Genomic DNA, 11034 nt, shown 5'->3' on the forward strand with positions numbered 1-11034 from the left:
TGCACCACACGTTTGTACCACATGTGAGTAATCATTTCTACATTTCTGAGTAATGGCAAACAGTACAAAACATATTTATTTATATATCCGCCGTTTAAACATTTCAGGTCATATGAGCACGTGCTGTCCTCCACAACATCTGCGTTGTGGCAGGTGACATGGCCCCAGAGAGTGAGACTCTTTTAGGGCTGGACCATTATTTTGTTCTTTTCCTTGTGTGACCTATTCAAAACTGACAGAACTTCAAACAATCTGATTTGGTGTTCATGGATTGAGTTCAAGGAAAAATATGGACTTGTGGTTTGGGATTGAATGACTGTGATTGAATCATTCTGTATTATATTGTATGCCAATTTCATTGTTAATACACAAGCATTTACTGGCTATGAAAAGAGTGTCGTGTTATTGTCTTCTATTGTTGAGCCCTGTGTAAATAGTGACTCAATTTCTGACGAATATCTTGTTAGGTGCAGACCTAACTGGGATCCCAAGAAACCAGTCGTACCGTTATTAGCTGTCCCTTTAAGAGAGAGACTGAAGCTATCTCAATGTTTCAAGGCTGCATCCTTGTGGCCTCCAGCAGCCTTTATAGACCTGGGCTGGGCCCTCCAACAACTGCATAGGCTGAACCGAACAGTCTCTGAAATGGGACGGTCTGGCCTACGGTGGCGGGCTTCCTGCTTGCGTCATCAGCATTACCTCCGCTGCTCCCGTTGCCTTGCAACTTGCTGAGCTTAACATTAAAAGCCTTAAAAGCCTAAAAACTTCTTCTCATTTAATTTAATTTAGGAAGATGCGCTTCCCCTGCGGCGCATAATATATTTCAGGGTAAGATTTCCGGTTATTTTAAATTAAAATTAAATTAAAACTGCGAGCACCTTTGGACTGGTCCTCGCTACTCCTTGCACGTCAGGGCACTGGCCAGACGGTTACAAATGCAGCCGAGGAACCCTGCGGCCGTCGGACGAAGCGTTCGCAAGTCAGTGGTCGTTAACTGTGTGGAGCAATACCACGAATGCCGCTTTGCAAACTTTATCTTTGACATTATCATGGTCTTAGCCCTTTTATGTCAACATATAACCAGGAGCTTCTGATGTACCATTAAAAATTAAAGCCTGTCAAAATACCATCCACAAGCCACTTTCCTTCAATATCTCAATCACCAAACCACATTTTGTCATTTTCACATTAGATTTAAAAGGAAACAATCAATACTTTCATGACCATTCCACTTCAGGTGGAGAGAGTACACATCACCATGGTGTTAACGACCACTGACTTGCTCCTTTTAGATTTTAACTTGAGCCATCCGATTTTTCCAACTCTTCTCTTCCGGCAAGAGGCGAAGGAGTTTGAGGCCACGTGTTCTAAGAGAGGTTCCGAATCCTCAACAATGTGAAGTGTACAAAAAGAAACTTTGGAAAATGTTACACATGGCATTATGTAGATTCATCACTCCAAGGTGTATCAGCTTTCTGAAAGTGAAACATTCATTTCAGTAATCTGTGAGCGTTCCATTGATAGTCGTTAAACCTCAATGATATCAGCTCAAGGATAGCACTGTGGACCTCCAGATCGCATCAAGCTCTTCCTTTCTAGTGATCACCATTAGTCTGCCTTCATTCCTTCCTTGCGGTCACCATTTCATCTTAATGGAGCCTGGCACATCGATGCTGAGAGTCTGATTGGATTATTAGCCACAATTAAGGAGAGGGCAGTAAATGGCTCTCAATGAGGCATTAACTGTCAGAGGAGAGTTGGCAGAGTGTGTGAGAGGCCCGTGTCTTCTTTCACAGGGTGACGACAGATGTGCCAGTCAAAGTCCACTTTAAGTGCTTTGATGTGCAGGACACAGGGCTGGACTGGTAATCTGGCATACCGTGCAAATGGGCCGACGCACTTGGGGGGTGGTCGATAGGACTATACAATTTTTTTTGCTTTTCGACCGGCAATGTTTAGTGCTGTAGCTTCAGTTGTCAAAACTGCTACAGTACCTGACGACATGTTGCAGAAACATAGGGTTGCCAACTCTCCCAACCCCAAATCAGGGACACTTTCGCGGGCTGACGGGGGGTGCTAGCGGTCAGCGGCCGGTCTTGCACAATCTATTTTTTCTTTGCAGCGCCAGCCTCACTGTTCATTTCAACAGATAGGACAGCTCTCACCCAGCACCCGCACACTGGTCGTCACAACTTCACAACAACCGGGAGTTTTTCGCGCGTCATTGACTTAGGAGGCTGTGATTGGAAATCGGGACTGGAGCTGTCCCGGCCGGGACAAATCAAAATTGCCCATAATTCGGGATGTCCCGGGTAATACGGGGCGGTTGGCAACCCTACAGAAACAGCAGGTGAACATAGCACATGGAGGACGAGACGTGACTAGCCATAGCGATAGCGGTGCTTGCGGCTCGCAGGCAGGAGAGGAGAAGGTGCCGCAGGCGTCTGAGTCTGACAGTGAAGTCAAGGAGGGACAGAGTGAGCATGAGAGTCTAATTGAAATGATACGCAAGCAGGTAGCTACATGAACAGGGAGGGAGTGTTAATCAGGGCGGGTGCATGAGGATAGTGTGTGTGGGCCTGGATGGGCCACAACGAAGATGATGACAATTTAACAGTTACCTAAATTAATGAATATTATAATAAGGCAACAAACATAATCGTTGTCGATTGTTGCTATTATAAAGTCTGAGTGCCAGGTTGTCATTTGTTAAATTGTCACTTAAAAGTTACTGCAATGGCCACTCAGTTAGCTAAAGTCAAATAAAACAGCATAAGCTATTTTGCACTGTTTTTGTAGATAGCAGAGTTGAAAGTTCACTTATTCAATTGCAACTTCGGATATTCTAATGTAACCATTTAAAACTCATAACGGTCGTCGACGGCCCTTATTCTCTCGAAAAAAACTTGAATGATGCCATTTGATTATTATTTGCCCACAACGAGTTACATGTTAGAAGAGGTAGCTAACGTATGTTATTTGGGGGTTAAAAACCCGCTTTGCATTTTGAAAGCTATATATTTAAATAACTAGATATTTTCTAATGTTTCATCTGAATTTCCAATATCATCAATATGGAATATTACGGCAAGTAAATACTTTTATATATATAATACCAGGATGTTTTGTGTGCGTAATTTGTTTGTATAGGTTTTTTTGGGAAGTATCTAATATTTTTTTTTCCTACTATGGAAGTCAATGGGGTCCATCAACTGTCTGATTACTGAAATTCTTCAAAATATCTTTCTTTGTGCTTAGCAGAATAAAAAAATCATACAGGTTTGAAACAACTTGATGGTGAGTAAATGATGACACAATTTTCATTTTTGGGTGAACTATCCCTTTAAAACTGAGCAAAAATGCCAGGGCCCTTTTTTTGTCCCAGTCCAGCCCTGGCAGGACATTGCTACATGTAACCCAGAATGAATCACACATATACGCAGATGGAACATGCTTAGGCTGACGGCCAACACACACACTCCAGTACTCACAATTCCAATTGAGAACTCTAAGATAGATGCTTAATGTTTACGATTAGTTCACCAAAAAGATACAACCTGTTTCTACCCTCGTGCATTGTAACGTTTATCTGTTAGGCCACTGGCAACCACAGGAGCAGGACTCAAAGCAGGCAAGACATAGTAAGGTGAAGAATGGTCTTTACTGAAGAGGGTTTTGGTACACAGGTAAAGGTGTCCAAATCGGCACGCAAAACATACAGGTATACGGAAACTGGTCAAGACACAACAAAGACACAGTAGGAATTGCTGGTAAACTCACTAGAAACTGGCACAGAACAAGGGATTGACACAGACTAAAATACACAAGGCAGAGGAAGCAAGGAGACACGGGTGGAGACAATCAGGGAGAAACTTGTAATCACACACAGTGAGGGGAGTGCCTCAAACAAGAAAACGGGCGAGTCACGGAAAACACAGACAAACAACATAGGACTGGGTGTGACATTATCCTTCTTTTGTTCTACAGAATAAAATGACCATAGCACATCTTTCCTGATGTTGTTGTTTAGTCTGCTGTTACGGCTGCTGACGGCAACCTCATGTGAACAGGTGGAAAGGCTGTTACATCCCACGAAGCAGAGGGATGGCCGAAGAGGATCCGCCTGGAGGACTCCCAGCCAATTAGAAGAGATCATTGGAGAGCACGCCAGTTTAAATGGCCTAACTGATTGCAGCTAAGGGCGGCTGCCAGAACCGGAGGGCGACTGTGAGAGCGAGGAAACAGGCCAGGGCAAAGCACCACTGAAACTCTGCACCTCACAGACTTGTGTTAGCCCCACTAGGACTAGGGGTGCCGTTGGGATGTATTTTATGTTACGGTCGCTGTAAGTAAGGATTTTGGTTACTTGTTTGTTTTGTCATAGTCTTCCTTTTGAAAATCTCCCTTTTTGTATTTTTTTCGTATGTCCTTTTGTTTGTTTCCCTGACTCCAAGAATAAATATTATTTTTAAAATCACCAAAACACCTGGTTTTATGTAAATGTCCGTCTCCCCCTAGCGACAGGACGTAACATGAATAGGGGCTTGTCCGGGATCTTGTTTCCTGGAAAAAGGATATTTATTGGAGGTAAACACAAGCTGGTAATCTGGTCTAGCCGCCTAGGTGACGTGGTGTTATGGCTTTGGAGCGTTTTGACTTGGAGGCATTCCTAGCCAATCCAACTCTTGAACAAATTAATCTGTGTAGAAAAGATGAATTGCTTATTGTAGCGAGTCACCTTCAGATTCCGGTAACTAAAGCTATGTTAAAGAGAGATCTGAAACCATTAGTAATTGCTAAGCTGGTGGAGAGTGGGGTGATTGAAATACCTATGGAAGCCGAAATAAAAACGCTTCCTGTGGCTGTCTCAGCCGAGGCAGAGGGGGTGTGGGCCCTTAAGCCACACGCAGTCTCCAGTATGGAAGGTAGGTGGAGGGTTAAAAACACCCGTCACGCTGCCACGTTACGACCCATCCCCAAAAAGCAGTGCTCGTTCCAGAGATGAGGCCCGTGTAAAGGTTCGCCTGGCCCGTCTCCAGCTTGAGGCTCAAGAACGTGAACGGAAACCGCACATGCAACATCAACTGGAAATGAAGAAGCCGGAAGTAGAGGTTGAAATGGCTGTGAAGCTACGGAAGCTGGAGCTTAACAGTTCGCAAGGGGCGGGAAGCCTACCTGCTACTGCCTCAGGTATGTCACCGACCACCTTCTCCACCCAAAATTCTGCCAGTACAATGTCCACGGCTTTTGATGTTAGCAAGAATATTGCTCTAGTGCCCTTGTTCCGGGAATCTGTCATAGAAAGTCACCGAATCAGACTTGTGCGGAGTTTGCCCGAGAGAAGGGTGTGCTATTTGATAAGTGGGCCGCTGCCTGCTCTGCAGATGACTTCCATTCCCTGCGAGGACTACTCTTGGTGGAGGACTTTAAAAAGTGCCTGCCTGAACGCATTGTTGTCTATTTAAATGAGCAGAAAGTAACAACTTTAACTGCTGCAGCAACTTTAGCGGATGAGTATGTGTTGATTCACAAAACTACCTTTTCCCCTGTCCCTGACAGACCACGTCGTGTCCCTGGTTCGCCTCCCTCTGTCGGCAAAACACCAAGTGCAGAAAAAGAGCAAAGAAGATGTTTCTACTGTCATCTGGGAGGTCATTTAATTGCTGCCGGTCCGGCTTTGAAAAGTAAAGAACAATCTTCGCGGTTTGTCCAGCCTAAGGGCATTGGTTTGATTAAAGCTAAACAGACAAAGACTGAGAGGGAGAAATGCCAAGAGGTGGATGCCTGTTTCAAACATTTGTCTTTGATGCACGCATCTCCCTCACCGGCATGACTGAAGATCAGCGCTCTGTCCAGGTGCTAAGGGACACCGAATGTACCCAGTCGGTTATTTTGTCGTCTATGTTAGAAGTGCTGGATTCACCTCTGTCCGGCACAGGGCTTTGGCAACTTCTCCGCGGTTGCGTCAGAAGAAGGATGATAATTCAGAAGTTTCACAAACTGACAGCATACTTATGCCCACTTTTTCTGGAGGGACAGAGCTTGAGGGAGCGGAGGAGCCGATCGCTGTGCAATCTGTGCCTGACTGTGAAACCAGCGATCCATCCAGCCCGGATGTGCTTCCAGTTACGCGCGAGCACACACACAGAGAGAGGATCCAACACTACAGCGTTGTTTCCGAAGGGTGGTGAGTGACAACGGTAAAGCAAGTGGGGAGAAAGTACCCTTTATACTAGATAAAGATGTCCTAGTGCGCAGATGGACACCTCTCCCAGATACTGATGCAGATTGGAATGTCGTGAACCAGATTGTGATGCCTACGGTCTATAGACAACATCAGTCGCACATGAAAGTAAATGGTCAGGCCACTTAGGTGTCACAAAAACGTACCAGCTTGTCCTAAAACCCTTCTTTTGGCCAGGGTTGAAGGCGGATGTAGCAAAGTTCTGCCGTAGTTGCCGTAGTTGCCACATATGTCAAGTAGCAGGTAAGCCAAACCAAACAATCTCTCCCGCGCCTCTGCATCCTATTCCTATAATCGAAGAGCCATTCGATCGTGTGCTAGTAGATTGTGTGGGCCCCTTACCCTGCACGAAAAGTGGGAACAAATATTTGCTTACAATAATGTCCGCGGCAACTCGTTTTCCTGAGGCGATTGTAACTTTCTGCGCTTCTGCCCTTTTGTTTGTTTCCCTGACTCCAAGAATAAATATTATTTTTAAAATCAGCAAAACACCTGGTTTTATGTATATGTGAGTCTCCCCCTAGCGACAGGACGTAACACTGCTCACATTTTATATACAGCTAAAATCTGAGTGACTTGTACTAAGAAATTGTTCTGCACAGTTAGTGGGCCAGCAGGCCACCACAATAACTATCATTAAGATCGCTTAATCCGGAGAGACTTGTTGAAATTTGAACAATGATTTATTATAAACAGTTACACCATTTTTATAGTGCAATGTGGTTTGGGGCTTGGACTGCATTGTCCCGTAGGACCAGGGCCCGGGTGTCAGGTCGCCACCGTCGGGAGGCGTTTGTGGGTCGGCACCAACCAGCACTCGAGGGGGCCGGACGTCAGCACGGAGGTGAGAGCAGGGCCCAGCTGCGTCACATCAACAATCACCCACCTGGTGCTGCCCTTCCAATCAGGGGAGGTATTGAGGAGCGGCCCGAAGTCTCATCCCTGCCGGATTGTTAGTCTTGTTTGTGAGTCAGCCTGCCAGCTCTGGCCCATGATAGCAAACAGTCATAGGCCGCGACTCGTACTAACCAGTACCCTTTTTCTGACATAGGCACCTGAACGGGCTGTGTTTTCCTACGCACCTCCCCGAGGATCCCGCCACGTTGTTTCCCCACACTTCACCTGGAATCTGGGACCGCCGTCACCACCCTGTCACCAATTAGTTCTGTGCCTTTCCCGAAAAGAGAAATAAAATCCTTGGTTATTCACTGATCTGCGTTTGGGTCTATTCCGGTGGGGCAATACCTGACACAGGGATGCCATGCCAGATTACATGACATGTCAGAAGCGACTTACATTGAATTGTGTGGACACTTGAACGGTTATGGCGTTCCACCAAATCAGAAGGATCTAGGTTAGTTTGGCAGGACAGCGTTAAAACATATAAGAAGGCTATAATTAACACGAGCATCTTATTACTCATCATTAATAGAGAAAAATAAAAACAACTCCCGGTTTCTCTTCAGCACTGTAGCCAGACTGACAGAGAGTCACAGCGCTGTCGAGCCGTGTATTCCTGTGGACCTCAGTAGTAACGACTTCATAAACTTCTTCAATGAGAAGATTCTGACTATCAAAGAGAAAATTGATGGTGTCCTGCCTCCAACTAGTGCCGACTCGTCCTCGGATGCAGCAGTGGGCTCTGATACCTACTTGAATGGCTTCTCTTCCAACAACCTTGATCAACTGACTTCTACAATTTCAAAATCTTAACTCTTCTACTTGTGACTTGGATCCGATTCCGACCAAGCTGCTTCAGGAAGTTTTTCCTTTAATTAGCACGTCTTTACTGGATATTGTGATTTTTCTTTGCTGACAGGACATGTACCACAGTCCTTCAAGGTAGCTGTAATTAAACCTCTTCTTAAGAAACCTACTTTAGCTCCAGAGGTGTTAGCTAACTACAGACCTATCTCTAATCTTCCCTTGCTAAGATCCTTGAGAAATCTGTCTCAAATCAATTATATTGTATTACTCAAAGTCAATAAAGCTTTTGAGCACAAGCTAAGAGAATATAAAACAATGAAAGAATTGCGAGGAAAGCCAATGCACTTTGATTTGAAAATGTTCCGATTAGCCCGGACCAGCCCTTAGTTGTCTTGGTTGGTGCTGAGCAGGTACTGTACAGTGACCTAATTTATACACCATCACATAGTTCCAAAGCTCCACAAAAATAGTTTACTGTAAATAACTAGCGTGCCTATGAGCCACATCTCTCACATCACCTATAGCCGTTTGATCCACTAGGGCAGTGCCCTTTGGGAAGGCATGCTCGTCGGAAAAAAGGGGGCTTCGACGCCGTTGCAAGTGCTGTATTGTCGAGATCTGTTAATTGCTTGTTGACATTAGAAAAGTGAAGAGCTTGATAGTAACTGGCCCAGCTGCTTCACAGTGCTATCTCTTTCAGAGTTAATTAATATTTCCCAAATTGCACCAACTTCAAAATGGCACATCATTGGGTCCCCAGCAACATACTCACCGGGTGTGAAGTAGATCTGATGAGTGGCCCTCTAGATATGCAAAGGACAAACAAAGATCGAGAAGGATTCCGTAACAGTTGTGGTCAGATTTATATAGGCTTTGTGATTTTAAAAAGTGGGCAATACAATTGTTTTTAATCCAGCATGTTGTTTAGTAAGGACTGTCACTGCATGGTCTCCACTGGTATGTGCATGTGTGACGAGTCTTTAGGGAAAGAAACCAACAACATCACCTGGGGACTTGCACCCTAAGAAATAAAGAATCAAATACCCAAGGCAAGCAAATAAGCCACTGTGGACTAGGCAGATACCGGTTTGTAATTAAAAGGTTTTATTAACACAGCAAACGCAACACAGCAAACGAAACAATCAAGAAAAACCACAAAAAGTAAAAGAAATGACAAAGTAGATAAAGGATTACACAATTGAAAGGGGCAAAACAGCAGCAGGTTCCCTGTACAGCACAACACAAGAAGGTGCTCTGTGTTCGTATACAGATTTTAAGACACAATTTAACACCAACACAACATGCAACCAAACATACCTGTACAGCACAACACAAGAAGGTGATTGAGGCCCTAACGGCAGGTGCTTTTAAAGGCCTGCTGGCTGTTTGGTTGTGAAGGAGCCAGCCGCAAGACTGGCTTCAACCCCACCACACATGTAAAAATAAGATGAAAAAGCAGCCCTTTTATTGTTTGGTTCTGCTAAAGCCTAACGTGATTTGAGAGAGAGACAGATTGAATGTGTGTTTTTTTCCTCGTCCTGGCTCTTGGTTATTCTCCAGCCATGTCTTGGCAAAAGGATGTGGCAGGAACCATTAGATTGAGAAATGACAGTGAAGTCTGGGCCAACCTTCAGGGCTCGTATAGAGGAGAATCTTAACTACACACACTGAAAAGATCACACATGCACACCTTTTTATAGAGCACCCGAAAGTTACTTTCTTACTGCACCGTTGGTCTTTTGAGGCAACATTCACCACTACCGTGGCAAGTGTATTCAGCCTTAAACAGTTCAGAGAAACGGTTGACTTTTTCATGTCGGAACTTCAATCTGCAGTGCCCATGTTATCCGCAGAGAGCCAAGTCGTGCGGACCAAACGAGAGAAGCACTTCAGGATAACCACCAGCTATTTCACTATTACCCGGGCATGGTGATTCATCAGAATGCAGACAATGACTCCACTGTCACAGCTGTGGATTATCATAAAAAGACTGACGACCCGGTTCATAAATTAGACCAATTAATAAATTGCATTTAGTGTATACTAGTATACAGCTATGATTCTGAAACTATGTAATCAATAAAGTAAGAGAAATAGTGTAATACCGCTGTAATTTTGAAACCGTAATCACTAGAATAATACCAAGGCACAGCTATGATTTTATTCAATGTAATGTAATCAACCGAGATGCATGCATGTAATATTTACTATAGCACCACTTATATTAATTGAGAAACTTTTGAAATCCGAGTTATATTTGAACGCACCAGGAGAAGTCGCATGCCCGGGGGCGTGGACACAGCCTTTCACACCTTTTACTGATCTATATTAATACCTGCAGGCACCATTTGTTCTAGGAAATTTTTGATGGAAGCAAGAGACAGGGGATGGGATAACTTTTTGAGGATTTGAAAGTGAGATTGAATTTGAAGGCTTTCACATGTTTGTACATGTTTTGAACAAACTTTCCCCTGCAGTTTCACATTCAGCTCGATCATGTGTGAAAATATGTCCACAGCAAACACAAAAATGCGATGATGTAACACTTTCTCCAAACTTAGCCAGCAGACATAAAAGTGGTTCAGAAAGTCCTGATGATCTGCATCAGTTTCCTCTAAGAGCATAATAAACTGACTGTGCTGAAGTCCTCTTATGAAGTTTTACAACTGGATTCACATAATTAAGCTGCAATTCAGACATATACAGGGATCCTGATGGATGATGCAGTGAAGGAAAAGAAGATCCTGGTCAAGGATTTCCTCATTCACTACATCCTGGATTCTGTTCAGCAGCCCAACATTTTTTCCAGTTAAACTTGGTGATCCATCCATTGTGGCATTGACAAGTTTATTCCAAGGTAGCTTTATTCTTTCGATGACAACAGACAACAGACTAGTCTCTGAAAGGAACAACGCGGGGAGAGCCCCGCGTTGTTCCTTTCAGAGACTAGTCAAAAACGACTCTGTTATCGCAAAACTGTCGACAATGCCTCAGATAAAAATGAGGAGCTGATCAGTGTCTTTTACATCGTACTTTCATCCACTACTAGTGAATATAACTCAAAGGAATCAGACTTAAATTGG

At 44.2% G+C, this 11034-nt stretch overlaps 1 long non-coding RNA gene across 1 annotated transcript in view; it reads left to right on the top strand.

Annotated features, from left to right (window-relative positions):
• The window catches only part of LOC134132835 (uncharacterized), a 391917-nt gene extending 381260 nt beyond the window's left edge, over window positions 1-10657 (top strand). Inside the window, exon 3 of the long non-coding RNA XR_009957021.1 lies at window positions 10648-10657. This is a non-coding gene — a long non-coding RNA (uncharacterized LOC134132835). The remainder of the gene's footprint in view (window positions 1-10647) is intronic.
• The last annotated feature ends 377 nt before the right edge of the window (window positions 10658-11034 follow it).

Source organism: Pungitius pungitius, chromosome 10 (genome assembly GCF_949316345.1).
Source record: "Pungitius pungitius chromosome 10, fPunPun2.1, whole genome shotgun sequence".
In the NCBI taxonomy this organism is placed as follows: Eukaryota; Metazoa; Chordata; class Actinopteri; order Perciformes; family Gasterosteidae; genus Pungitius; species Pungitius pungitius.